Raw genomic sequence first — 13,118 nt, 5'->3', positions numbered from 1 at the left:
TATATGTGTATATGTTTATTTACTTTAATTCTCTTATAGTATTGTGGTTATATTTCAGTATATATGTTTATTGTTTGAGAGGCTTAATTCAGAGTGTGTGTTTGAAAAACTTCAATAAAAAGATTGGGAAAATATGTTTGAATCTCCAAAATAAATTCAGAAAGAACAAGAACAAAATCTGGGGTTTTCTGGTCTTCTAAATCAGTCTGGATGCAGACTATGGAGATAAAAAAAACTGATTTACCACTGCCAAATTCAATTTGAATTCAGGATACAACTGGGTTTTATTGCACGCATTTTAGCTGCTGCTGCTCGGCGAGTGCATCCTGAGTAACATCAGGCTAGAATCTGAGTTGCAAAGCTGGGAAGCTCCTGGCTTTGAAAAGAGGCCAGCTGAACTTGTATTCTAGCCGGATGTTACCCAGGATGCACCCGCTCGGTGGTGGCAGCGAAAAGAACATGGATGATAAAATCCGGATCTCTCCCAAATTTTGATTGAATTTGGCAGTGGTAAATAGGTTTTTTAACTGTGCGATAGTTTTCTATTTTTCTGTTCATTGAGGTGGAAAATTATTCAAAAGATGAGATACGGATAATTTAAATAACTGGCGTATATAAAGTTTAGTATAAACACTACTAAAATAATGTTTACCTGGGGAAGGGAAATTCATCCCACCCTGCAAATTTAATTCTCCCCTTCTTTAGAAATATATTTAAATGCATCCAACCTTTAAAAAACACCCTTATGATACAGTTACATTAAAAGAGGTAGTTCTAGTACAACCCTAAACTTTTTTTTTATTTCTTGGCAGAATTTGATGAAATTTGCAGGCATTGAGCAGAATAGGCCTATCGGCTTCCCAAGTTACAGGTACAGGGAGGTTTGTGCAAGGGCAGCCTTTATAGTTTCTAAAAGGAAAAACAAATTACTGGGCAATCATTACAAAAATGAAATACAAACCCATGGCAGACCAAGCTAGGAAACCTGTAAAATTTCAGAATATCAGGTGCAGAATTTTAGAGAGAAAGGGAATGTTCCTATTTGTAAGACAGGGTGATTTTCCTTCCTCTATCCTCTTCTTGAGATTTTGGGAATCGGTGTGACAATGATGTATGCTACTGAGGTCTCTATCAGGAATCTATGTGCAAAATTTCAAAAGGATAAATGCAGGAGCTTAGAAGTTATAATGAATAAGTAATAGCCAAATATTTTTTGATTTTTCCTCAGCTGATGTAGTGTTTCAGCATCCCTCCTGCAAACCACTGGGACTGGAGAAACTTGGTAAAACCATTCACAGTGATTAGAAGAAAGAGCTCCCTCCTCTACCTTTTTCCTTTACCTACCCTGACGATAGCCTAATATAGAGAGCTTGGGTAGAAATGTGTACATTCTTGGACACACCCTGTCTATGTCTCTATGTCCCTCTGCATCCAGATTTCTAACAAATCTTGACAAGTGTTCAGATTTGGCTTTTGGTCATTTCAAAAGAGTCCCTCTTCAATTAGATCTTCTCCTGAATCTGTGATTCAGGCTTCATCCAAATTTAAGGCGCATTCTTATTGCCCAGGGTTCATTCATATCTGAAATCAAGGTATTGTGCCAGAAATCTGCATTTGGTTTTAGTACAATAACTAAAATGAAAAGATTCTAGTTTAGTTCCTGCATAAAACAAAGTACCTGAAATTTTATTTTACTTTTTAATATAACCACACTGCTGTATCTCACAAAGCTGTGTCCATACACTTCTCATACTTGCTGCTTTAAAAGGAGACAGAAATTATATTGGCTTAACGAAGAGAGGCTGGCCATTGTGATCTCACTCTGATGTTGCTCCCCTGATGGAAGGAGGCTGAACATTGTGATCTCACGTTACTAGGTCAACAGGAGTTCTAGATACTCTAATGGCACCAGATCCTATCTAATATTGGAAGCTAATCAGAGCCAGCATCCATAGAGTTTGGTGTCCATGGGGAGTCCTGAAACTGATTCGTATTTGGATGGGAGATCAGCCAACAAATACCAGGTGCTGTAAGCTATGTTTCAGAGGAAGGACTTGGCAAAACCACCTCTGAGGATTCCTTGCCTAAGAAAACCCTATGAAATTTACATAATCACGATTAGTCAACAGCTGACATGAAGGTACATACACACAAGAAAACAGGGAGTACCACTCATTTGCTATTTCATATTCTCCATCTCCTTCTCACCCTTTGCCACCACCAAGCATTTACCTATGTGGTCTGGCTGGCATGTAGCTTTGTTGCTTCTTGCACCGAACAAAGCTAGCCGGCATGGTGTAGTGGTTTGAATGCTGGACTATGACTCTGGAGACCAGGGTTCAATTCCTGCTTGGTCATAAAACCCACTGGGTAACCTTGGGCAGGTCACATGCTCTTAGCCTCAGGAAATGCAATGGCAAACCTCCTCTGGACAAATCTTGTCAAGAAAAGTCCATGCAAGATTTGCCACATTGTCACCATAAGTTGGAAATGACTTGAACGGACACAACATACACATGCACACTTCCACTAAAACAGAATTTTTTGAATATCTGGAGTAGGCAGCCATGCTCATCATGTTCTCTCAATGTCATCTAGTCCAGAGGGAGTGAGGGAGGCCAGGGAAGAGACTCACTCTCATACATTCCCCATAATTGATCCTGATCTAGTTCCATTGAAAGAAAACAGACCATGAGATTATAATAAGCTTGAGCTGTGACTGGGTGCCATTACCTATATGGAAATGTCACTTGAATGAGTGACTAAAGAGTCTAAATTGGACTCTTTAGTCTCTAAAGACACCAAATGTTGACTCGCCATTCAACAGACTGAATAGGTCTACTGTAGTTGGGACTAACAGGAAATCTGCCTCTAGTCAGTGTAAGTGAAAGCTCTGTAATAGCTGGGGTTCTCACCTAGCAGTTCCTTCCCCCTTGACTGCTGCTTCTTTGCCCACACACTGATTCACATTTCAGAAACAGAGACAAAGATGGTCACTGTGCCTACACATGTCTGTGACCCTATCAGTGAGGGGAAAAAATACTGTATTATATGCTTCTGGTTGAGAAAGAGAAACATGGAGAAGTTGTGCCCATATACTTCTCATGCTTGCTGAGTTAAACAGAAACAGAGCTGATACCTTCAGAAGAAGAGAGGCTGGCCATTGTGAACTCACTCTGATGTTGCTCCCCTGATGGGAGGAGGCTGGGCATTGTGACCTCCTGTTGATGCTAATACATGAAAGAAAAAGGTTGGCCATTAGTCTCATCATGCTGATTCTGATGTTGTTTCCTGGAAGAAGCAAGACAGGCAACTCGGATCTCACAGTGGTCATGTTGCTCATATCACTCTACTTTTAAGAAAGGTGTGAAGCCACATCTACTCAAACTATCATTTTATACTGTTTTGCAAAACCTACAAACATATGTGAAGGCTTCTGTCAAAGGTTACAGAGTTTTCAATATTGTATATACCTGGTTGCAGAGTCTCCCATCCACTATTGCCTGACCACTGAATTGGCCACTTATCTTCTTCTGGCTTGTCCTCCTTCTCCCCACCCTCCTTCCCTCTTGCCTGTTCAAGCATGAGACATGAATATGCACAGCTGGGCACACATGCAATTCAGGACTGAGCTTTGTTGTGTTATATTTCTAGGGCAACTTTGTTATGAACTGGACAGTGCTGTGTGTACTCCCAAACACAGAAGTGTCTTGTTCAAAATAGCAACTGCGTATGCCTGAACTCTATCTGTAGTCAAGGTGCATGTTCTCTCTAGGAGTATAGGGGAAAGTATGTTTATTGCAAACTTCCGGTCTGTTTGATTACACACAGTCACTCTTCCTGAATCATGTACACATCTTTTGTTCTCCCCTGAACCATCTGTATGCTTCTCTCTTTTCCTGACTTCCCACTATATAGCATGGGATTAGAGACTATCCTAAAAAGAAGCTCCATTTCTTCCTTCTAATAGGTATATTTCTTCTTTTCTCACCTATCAAGTAGGTAAACCTGTGTACTGAATTATGCATGTCAAATTAGTGAGTAAAACTACTTTTTATACTGTTTGAAGATGACCAAGTTTAATTTCTTTTGCTCAACTAGATAAATGTGTGGGGAGGTGGCTGATGTTTCTGTTCTAAGAGCATTATCACATTACAAAAATAAAAAGAGAAGCAGCAAAAGCGAAGTGGCTTTCTGCTTACCTCTCAGCATGACACTGTAGCACTTCCATTCTCCTCCCAGAGGGAGACAGTTGTAAAAGCATATCTTTTGCCAGACAAGTTTTTTCCAGCACAACAAAAAGCAAGCTTTTATTACTGTCTCCCTCTGGAATAGAACAGAAGTGCTTCAAGAGTATGTGGAGAGGTAAGCAGACAGCTGCTTCTCTATCACTGCATCTCAGCTTACTTTTGTAATGCAGTAAGGCTGCCAGTTTCTGCCTTAGCTCAGTTTGAAACTCTGCTAAAGAGATTCGCCAAATCAAGTTTTAACTAAACCCAACACCTCTCATGGTTACCACTACTGTTTAAGAGCTCATGCAGATTATCAAGACACAGAGAGGAAGTAACTTCTTGGGTTGGGTAAAGTAGGGAGCTGACGTATTAAGATGCTATTCCAGAAAAGGATGTGTTTATGGAATTTGTGGCACCCCATATCATTAGACTCATACCAAAAAGTGAAGACTACGTGGTTGCATAATGACAGTTGTTTGTTTGTTTAGAAATCCTGTACCAGATATAAGGTACCCATATTGTAGATATAATTTACATGTATTGTTATACTGTTATATTATTATATTGTTATATGTATTGTTGTATTGTTGTGCTGTGCCATGACCTTTGGTCAAAAGCAATAACATTTGATTTGACTAAGGGGTTGTTCCCACTATGGTTTAAACCAGATCGTGATTTGAAATGATCTGGTTTAAACTATCATGGTTCCCACTTAATTCAAATCACTGAAGCAATTCAGAAAGGGGGGGCAGGGTTTTTACCCATTTAACCTGTGTCAAAAAGATGCTGGGTTAAAGGGGGGCTTTTTGGGGATGAATGGATTTATTCTCAAATAAATTAATTCATCCCAGTGGGAACTACAGGAGGATTCGAATCTACCCTGGCCCAAGTGGGAACTAGGCGGGGGCGGGGCGGATTAGTTTCCGCCACCAGTGACAGGTGGGCACCTGCAATGGCCCTGGCCATCTCCCTGTTACCAGCCTCCCTGCCTCTCCATGCCTGGGCCACCAGCTTCTCTTCAGCCTTCCTGCAACCTCTTTCCCACATTCACTGGGAGTGGGGAATGGAAGAAGGTTGTGGGGGAAGGTGGGAAGGAGGTTGCAGAGAAGCCAGAGAGGCTTCTCTGCAAGCTTCCCTGGCTGCAGGGAACGAAAGAAGGCCACAGGGAAGCTGGGGAAGCCAGTTAGAGGCTGAAGGAGGCTAGAGGAAGCTGGTAAAAAAATGCTGGGCCTGGGACTGTCGGGGCTAAGACAGGCCAAGATGCCTGATCCAATTGGTAGAATCAGTGCAAACATAATGGGAACCAGGAACTATTTTTGCACCGATTCATCAATTTGGATCAGGCACCAAATTCTCCGTAAGTGGGAACAAGACCTGCCAGAAATAGGTTTCTAATCTACATATGAAAAGAGGATGTGGAAAGAGAAACCCAAAGAGCTGATACTGTACTGATAAATTTGGCTCACTAGATGTTTTAGGCAGGAATTGCCATCAGCCCTAATCACCAGCCACAGAAGCCAATTATGGGATGAAACAGGTGTTCCAGTCCAACTGAGATCTAATCCAATAGCTAGTCCCAAGTAAATAGACTCATTGAAGCAATGGGGATAATATTAGTTAGTGAACAAATTAAAGGAATGATTCAACATACCATCAACCAATAAATTCAATGGGTCTATTCTGGCTAAGACGAGCAACTGGATTTAGGCCAACAACAGGAAGGATACAAATTGTCCATTAACAGGTACAAGATTGGTGTTAGCAAAAGGGAATCAAGGTGGCCTCCCATCTTTAAATTGGTAACATGGCTTTGTCTATTTCAGGAACCCCAAATCTAGGGTTGCAGCCTATAATTTACAGTGCACCAGAAGTCAGAGTTATGAAATCATAAAAAATAAAACCAAGTCCTAATGATATTCAGTAATCTGCTAATTATTATAATTTGCCAATAGCATGCTGATTAGCTCTCCATATTTATTGGGACTGTGGAGTACACTGATAAGAAACCCATTGCTACCCTTTATGGGGGAAAAGTCTTCTCTCAAGTGTAACACGGAAAAGGATCTCCTTCCTTGCAAGACATGGTAAGCTTCATGAAAGACAAATCATTTCATATTGGAATTCAATGTGCTTTGAAAACCCAAGGTTCTGATGGTCACACCTAATCACTCAATAAATAGCCATCTTTAACAGACAGTCATAACACACTAAATAAACAAGCTGACATGGATGTGAGAAATCTTCATTAAGTACATATATTTAGATTCAGAAAGTGGCATTTGACATTTCTGGCTCCAGCGCTACGCAAGAATCCATTTCAGAGCAGGACAGCCAAATATCAATGAAAAGCAAGGTGTTGCAATATCTACATAGGACAAAATAGCAAGCAACAGGAAGTTTTTAAGAAAGACTTTCTTTTTAAACAAAAAACAAAAAAACACCAGTCTTAGTTGACCGGATTTGTCTATGGAGTAAAGAAAGCACACAGTCTTTTGTGATTGGAGGAAAGCAGGGCAAAAAGTTATCTTCCTTTTCTGATATTCAGCTTCCAGTGGACACCGAAACTTGACATGAATCAAATGTCAAACTGACTGATAATAGGCAGGAAGGATTAGTGTTGACACAGCAGGCCTGACCCCTTCTAGCCATATATCGTGCCTGAATACTGCCGTGTCTGTCTAAAATCAGCCTCCAGGCACATGAGTGGAGGAAGCAATAGGTAAAGATATAGGAAATACAGCACATTGGAACACTTGCATGCCTAATTGGGCTGACAGTTCAGTCTGCAATGACGGACAGTGTTTATTTACTCATTGTTGCATGATGAGCAAATAGAAAGATATGCCGGCTTTAGTCCATGCTGATATTGGTCCAAATGCTGTCTGGCTCCAGACTCAGTAAACTAGGACAATGCAGCACAAAAACTTCCTATTCGCCATCACTTTTAAGTATGTCCTGGCACAGATATGCAATGACCTCAGATCGCAGTTGAGTCTAATAAGGAATTTATCTTCATGGAACTGTGACCTCTTGCTACCATAAGGCTACATAAATACAAGCAACAATGGCCAATCGCTGATAAAAGTTTATCCCGGGCCAATTCCTGATGTATTTTCTAAAGAGTTCTATAATTCCGTAATCCCTCTAGTGGAAGAGGGATGCCTCTCGCAAGCGTTTCCTTTCCTTTAAACCAATGTTTCTAGAATTTACCTTCATTTAAACACTAATACATAGACACACATCACACCACTTGGAGTCCGAAATACCAGGGTCATTTGTACACAGGTACAAACATTTAATTTTACCCTTCCACTTCTAGTTATTTCTCTTCCTTATATAGAAAAAGGAAGAATAGCAACAGTGGGGAAGCAGAAACAAAGTTTAAACTCTTCTATTAGAAGCGCATACCTATAATACAGCAATGGTATCTGCTCTTAATCTTTAACATCTCTCTGTTTACTGGAACTGACTTTTAGTTCTGCTTTAATAACTTCAGCTTTCTTTCAGCCCCCTAGCCATATTTTAATGAATAAACAGTCTTTCCTGCAATTGGGTTGCATTTATACAGCTGCCCCCAAAACAGCTGCATTAACTTTTATTACAAGTGGAAAAGACTACAACATAATCAGTGCACTACACCCACAATATAACCAGAAACATTTTGCTAAACCATATATCCATACAATAATGGGGTGCATTAATGTTTTTATTTAAAAGCAATGCAATTTAAACAAAAGAGTATAGATTAAATTTTGGTATTCAGATATATTGATCTAGCACCTGTGAAGACAGGATCCCAATTATGGCCTGGAAAAATGCTGCAGTAATTGATACCACATCAACATTGGTTGTTAGTTTGAGGATGCATACGTATAACCAATAACATTCTAGATAGATAGATAGATAGATAGATAGATAGATAGATAGATAGATAGATAGATAGATAGATAGATAAAAAACAATTTGTTCCATGGAAAAATATTCACAGATTGATGAATTCACTGGAAGAGAAAGAATCCAAAATTATACAAAGGAATGAGAACAATGTTTAAATCCCATTTGACTATATCATTACAGAATCAGGTTATATCATGTCGCATACACTGTTGATAAACCATGTATTTATTTCAGTTTCATCCCATGTTTCTTCCTTTCAAGGTGGCATATATAGCTTTCAGGTGATTTCCCATCTAAACCTAGGAAGAGAAATTTGCTGCATTCACATCATGCCCTGGGGTATAATGTGTGTGTGAATATATACCTGTGGGGAATCTAATGATAGCTTTATTTTGATATTTAGACAGAAACAGTGGCAATCACACAAGCGCTTAGAAAAATTACAATTCCCAAGAGTTACTGGGACCTTTCCTCTTGCCATGATAGTTTAGCAGTTCTCTAAAGTGTGAAAGGAAAGCTCTCATCTCCCTTTTTGGTTTTCTCTTATCACACTACCATGCTGTGTAATGTAAGCAGAGAGGCCAGTCGGGGGAAGAGGTGTGGGCAGCTCTCAAAGTCAGGCTGGCATGGAAAATAAACTGACATTTCCCCAATTTGGAGGAATTTGGTAGGAAATAGGCTGGTTTATCTTGGAGTTCTGCACCTTGCTCACAGGAAAGAAACCTGCAAATCCATTTTAGGCAAATCTTCCATGGGAGGATTGGTCGTCATACTGGCTCGAAAATGCTGACTCCTCAAGCCCTCTAAATGAATGGGACTTATTCATTTCAGTAAAATGTGTATTATACCCAATACTTTTTCTTCAGTTCTTAACTCACACTTGATTCATTGAGGCTCTACATCAGCATGAGACAAAGACTTGTAGATTCAAAACTAAGAGGGAGGAGCAGCATACTGCCACTTAAAATCTAGACAATGAAAAGTTATGTGTTGTAGTGTTGTGCATATGAGAGAAGCAGTAGGGCAGACATAAATCTTGTTGGCTCTTGACATGGATCTTGAATGGCTCTTTTTAGTGTATTATTTTCCTGAATAGGAATGTACATCAAGACATAGATGTGGAACACTTGACAATGTTATATGCCCTAATACTAGATGCATTGGTATAAACTTCATTCCAAGTAGGATAGCGCCAAAATTCTCCTCATCCTCAGGTCTCCCTCAGTTCACCTTCAGTTTTGGGATCCAAAAAATCTGCTCCTATTTTTGGAGTGCAAATGATGTCTTGGAATCCTCCAGTGCTATATTTCTTTTTTAAAAAAACTGATTTTTTTAACAAAGTGAACACATGCAGCTTTCAGTTCCATTTCACATTTTCATGCTTCCTCCTCCATTACTAATCTGCATGTGTACATTGGCTAGGAATGTAGGATAAATTCATTATGTTCAAACCTGGTGGGGATGAGAGTTACAGTCATGGCAATAGTGTCACAGTTATTACAAAATACAAAGCAACTATGCATAAGAAACATTTGAGGATCAGAAAATCTGGGCAACTGTTCCATATTCAGGATTGTTACGTAGGGGCTCAACAGATGGGCAGAAAAGAATGCCGAGACACTGCCGCTTCCTACCCCACACGGAGGCCGCAGCAACCAAACCCCTCGGCCTCCAGGAGCCCTTTTTACGGTGCACGGGGGGTGCCGTTGCCGCCCTCACATGCAACAATGATGTCCACATGGCACTGTGTCATTTGGAGGTGGTGCCACATGGACGTCATCATGGCTGCCCCCATGTGGACATCTGTTGTGCGGTAGGTTTCAGGAGTATGCGGACGCTCTGCTCCCCAGAGCCCTAAAATCCGCCCCATGATGGCGCTTTTGGGGCATCTGTATCAGCCTTAGTCACAATATTGATACTATTGCTATTATTGTAACCTACTCCACAACCTATTTTACCAGGCATAAGCTTCATAGGGAGAAGGAGGTCCATTCTGCTGTCAATTAGAACAAGAGTGAATGACATTTCTGTCATGTGGGACAATAGTCTAGGAGAGGTTACCATGGCTGCATCCGCACTGCAGGAATAATCCATTTTGATATCCATTTAACTGCCATGATTGAATGCTATGGAATTCTGGGAACTCTAGTTTGTTGTGGCACATGAACTCTGACTAAATGTCTGGCTAAATGTCTCACAATTTCTGGACTACAATTCCCAGAATTCCATAGTCTGGAGCCATAACAATGTAGTTTCAAACTGGATTATTTCTGCAGTATGGATGCAGTCTCAGTTAAGCATACTGATCTATACTTAACTAAGTAGTGGTCCATAGAATATTGGCCCAGATTAATATATAAGTGAATCAAGATTCTGATATGAACATTGTGCACATTAATATAAACCATGTTGTATCATACTAAGGGCCTATTCAGTCCATACAAAAGGTCTATTAATAGAGATCCATAGTTTGATCACTATATAGAGAAATTAGTCCTTTACTCTGTCCTAACAGTGTCCTTTAACACTGTTAAGCTTCATTGGATGACTTCAGGTTTAAGTAAAAGTGAAAACATCTTCCATCCAACCACTTCTGAAAAGTGAAAACACCATCTCCCTGTCCACTTTTTTTGCACCTTACTTTCTTTTTCCTTTTTTTGCTCATCTACCATGTCTCTCCACATCTTGACTTACTTGCCTTTTTTTCTAAGCCCCCAAACTTGTCCATTATAACCCTTCCTCTCAAGGGTGTTGCTCCAGCTCTTTAATAATTTTGGTTACTCCTTTCTGCACTTTCCTAGCTGTACAATAATGCCACATACAACATAATATTTATCCATTTATACAAGGAAATAAAAAAAAATCATTTGGTGGTATGTTATAAATTCATACAAGTACCCATACATGTTGATGAGACATCTGATGAAAAAAAAACTGGTTTAATCAAACATGTGATCACATCAAGACTGCTTTTTGCCAGTTTTTAACTGATGTGGCAACATGTGTGCTATCAATATAGAAGCAGGAATATTCAAAATGGGAGAAAGGAAATGGAAAGGTTCAAGAAATTGCTCATGTTCCAGTTTTAGACATTGTCCTCGCTGAAACAGAGAATGAGGAGAGATGGACTACAAGCCACAATAAGGCCAGGGAATAAAAATAAAACAGACTGCAACAGACAAAATTCAAACATCCCAGCTATAAAACAACTTCTCATATTGTCACTTTGAGAATGTAATGCTTTCTAAAGCAGAGGTCCTGTAACTTGGATCAAACATTGATCAGAATGGAGATTGCAGTCGAGAAAGAAGAAGAAGACTAGTTTTGGGAAGAACACCCATGAAAGAACTGGACTAGGTCCTAAAGTGTAAAGATATACAGTAGGGCACGAAAATCAGAAATGTCCAAGCCATAATATGTCCCATTACCATAAATGGGTGCAAGAGCTGGACAGTGAAGAAAGCTAAAAGAAGGAAAATCAACTCATTTGAGATACGGTGCTAGAGAAAGGTGCTGAGGATACCATGGACAGCTAGAAAGACAAACAAATTGGCCCTGGGTCAGATCTTAATTTATATTCCTTAATTTACTGTATATCCTGCTTTCTCACAAGTGACTCAGCCCAAAGTGCCTCACAATAAGCATCAACTTCTCAGAAATCCAGATTGTTCAAAGAAAAACATTTTGCAAGCCATATTAAAGGCTTATTGAAAAGCAGTGAAACAAATGGCGAACAAATCCAATATCTTAACACAGAAATACAAACCAAAAACATTAACAACCCCAAAGCAAAAAAGAAACGTTTCTGCTAGGATACTAATCTCTACACTTCAGGGTAAACTGTCTTAACAGTATTCCAAGAGAGTGGATTTTTCTCTTCCCAGGTTAGATGCTTCATAGTTGGTTTTCTCATCTCATCTTCAAAGGAGACCAAAAGGAACAAAATGGAAACTCTTCAGACTGGCAATGGTGATAAGCAAAATTTGGGAATACCCCATCATGAGTTATTTGTAATTAGTCCATTTCTTTAATAATGAAGGGATAACTGTAGCTATATTGTAGTTCATTACACCTATAACCAATGAGAGATAACATCTATGTTTTTGTGACATATCTGTACTTTTTGTTACTTTTATATTTTGATGAGTGTGGACTCACCAAATGGTAGAAAACAACTATCACATGGTCCAAGTCCTGGGTTGTACAACTTTCACATGGTCCAAGTCTTCCAGCTGTATTGTGAGTGTCAAGGCTACAATGAAGGAGAGTGTGCTTGTATCATTGGCTTATAACATTCAATCTTTTTGAAAGTAACTGCCACATTCCAAAATGTTGTAGTGGAGCACCCCTCCCTCACTACTCCATTGATGAATACCAGAGTAACCATGGGGAAAGGGGCTGGAATCATGATGGGAATTAATTACATTTAAAAATAGTTTTGTGCTTAGAAGTGGAAATGGTGGTAAAATCTCTTCCAGGTACAGTGGACCCTCCACATTTGCATGGATTAGAGACACAGGACCCTGTGAAAGTGGAAAAATGGCAAATAACAAAAACACTTATTTTAAAACTTGAGAGAACACCTCTATGGGAATATTTAGATCCTCCAGCATAACTCTGTAGCCAGTGTCAGCCAGAGGCAGACTACAGAATCATGCTGGAAGACCTACAAAAGCCTACTGAAGTGTTTTCTCTAGAAATGTCTATGCCTTCCAGCATAATTCTAATACCACCTTCTTGCCAAATCATGCTGGAGGACCTAGAGATTCCTAAAGAGAAGATATGAATCGAATTCATGAATAATCAAATCCACAAAAGTCAAAACCGCAAATGTGGAGTGCTGACAGTATTCTGAACAATTGTTTTGGCTTTACTATAGCAGCTTGCAACCCAAATTAACCAGTATGTATCATGACCACTTCATTCTCCTAAGTTTCCTCGATGACAGCACCCTGGGCCTTTTCATCTCACTACTGCCATTTAATAGTC

The sequence above is a fragment of the Sceloporus occidentalis genome, unplaced genomic scaffold (genome assembly GCF_023333645.1).
Source record: "Sceloporus occidentalis isolate IW3139 unplaced genomic scaffold, rSceOcc1.0.p SCAF_4, whole genome shotgun sequence".
NCBI classification, from domain to species: Eukaryota; Metazoa; Chordata; class Lepidosauria; order Squamata; family Phrynosomatidae; genus Sceloporus; species Sceloporus occidentalis.
This window is presented reverse-complemented; position numbering follows the sequence as displayed.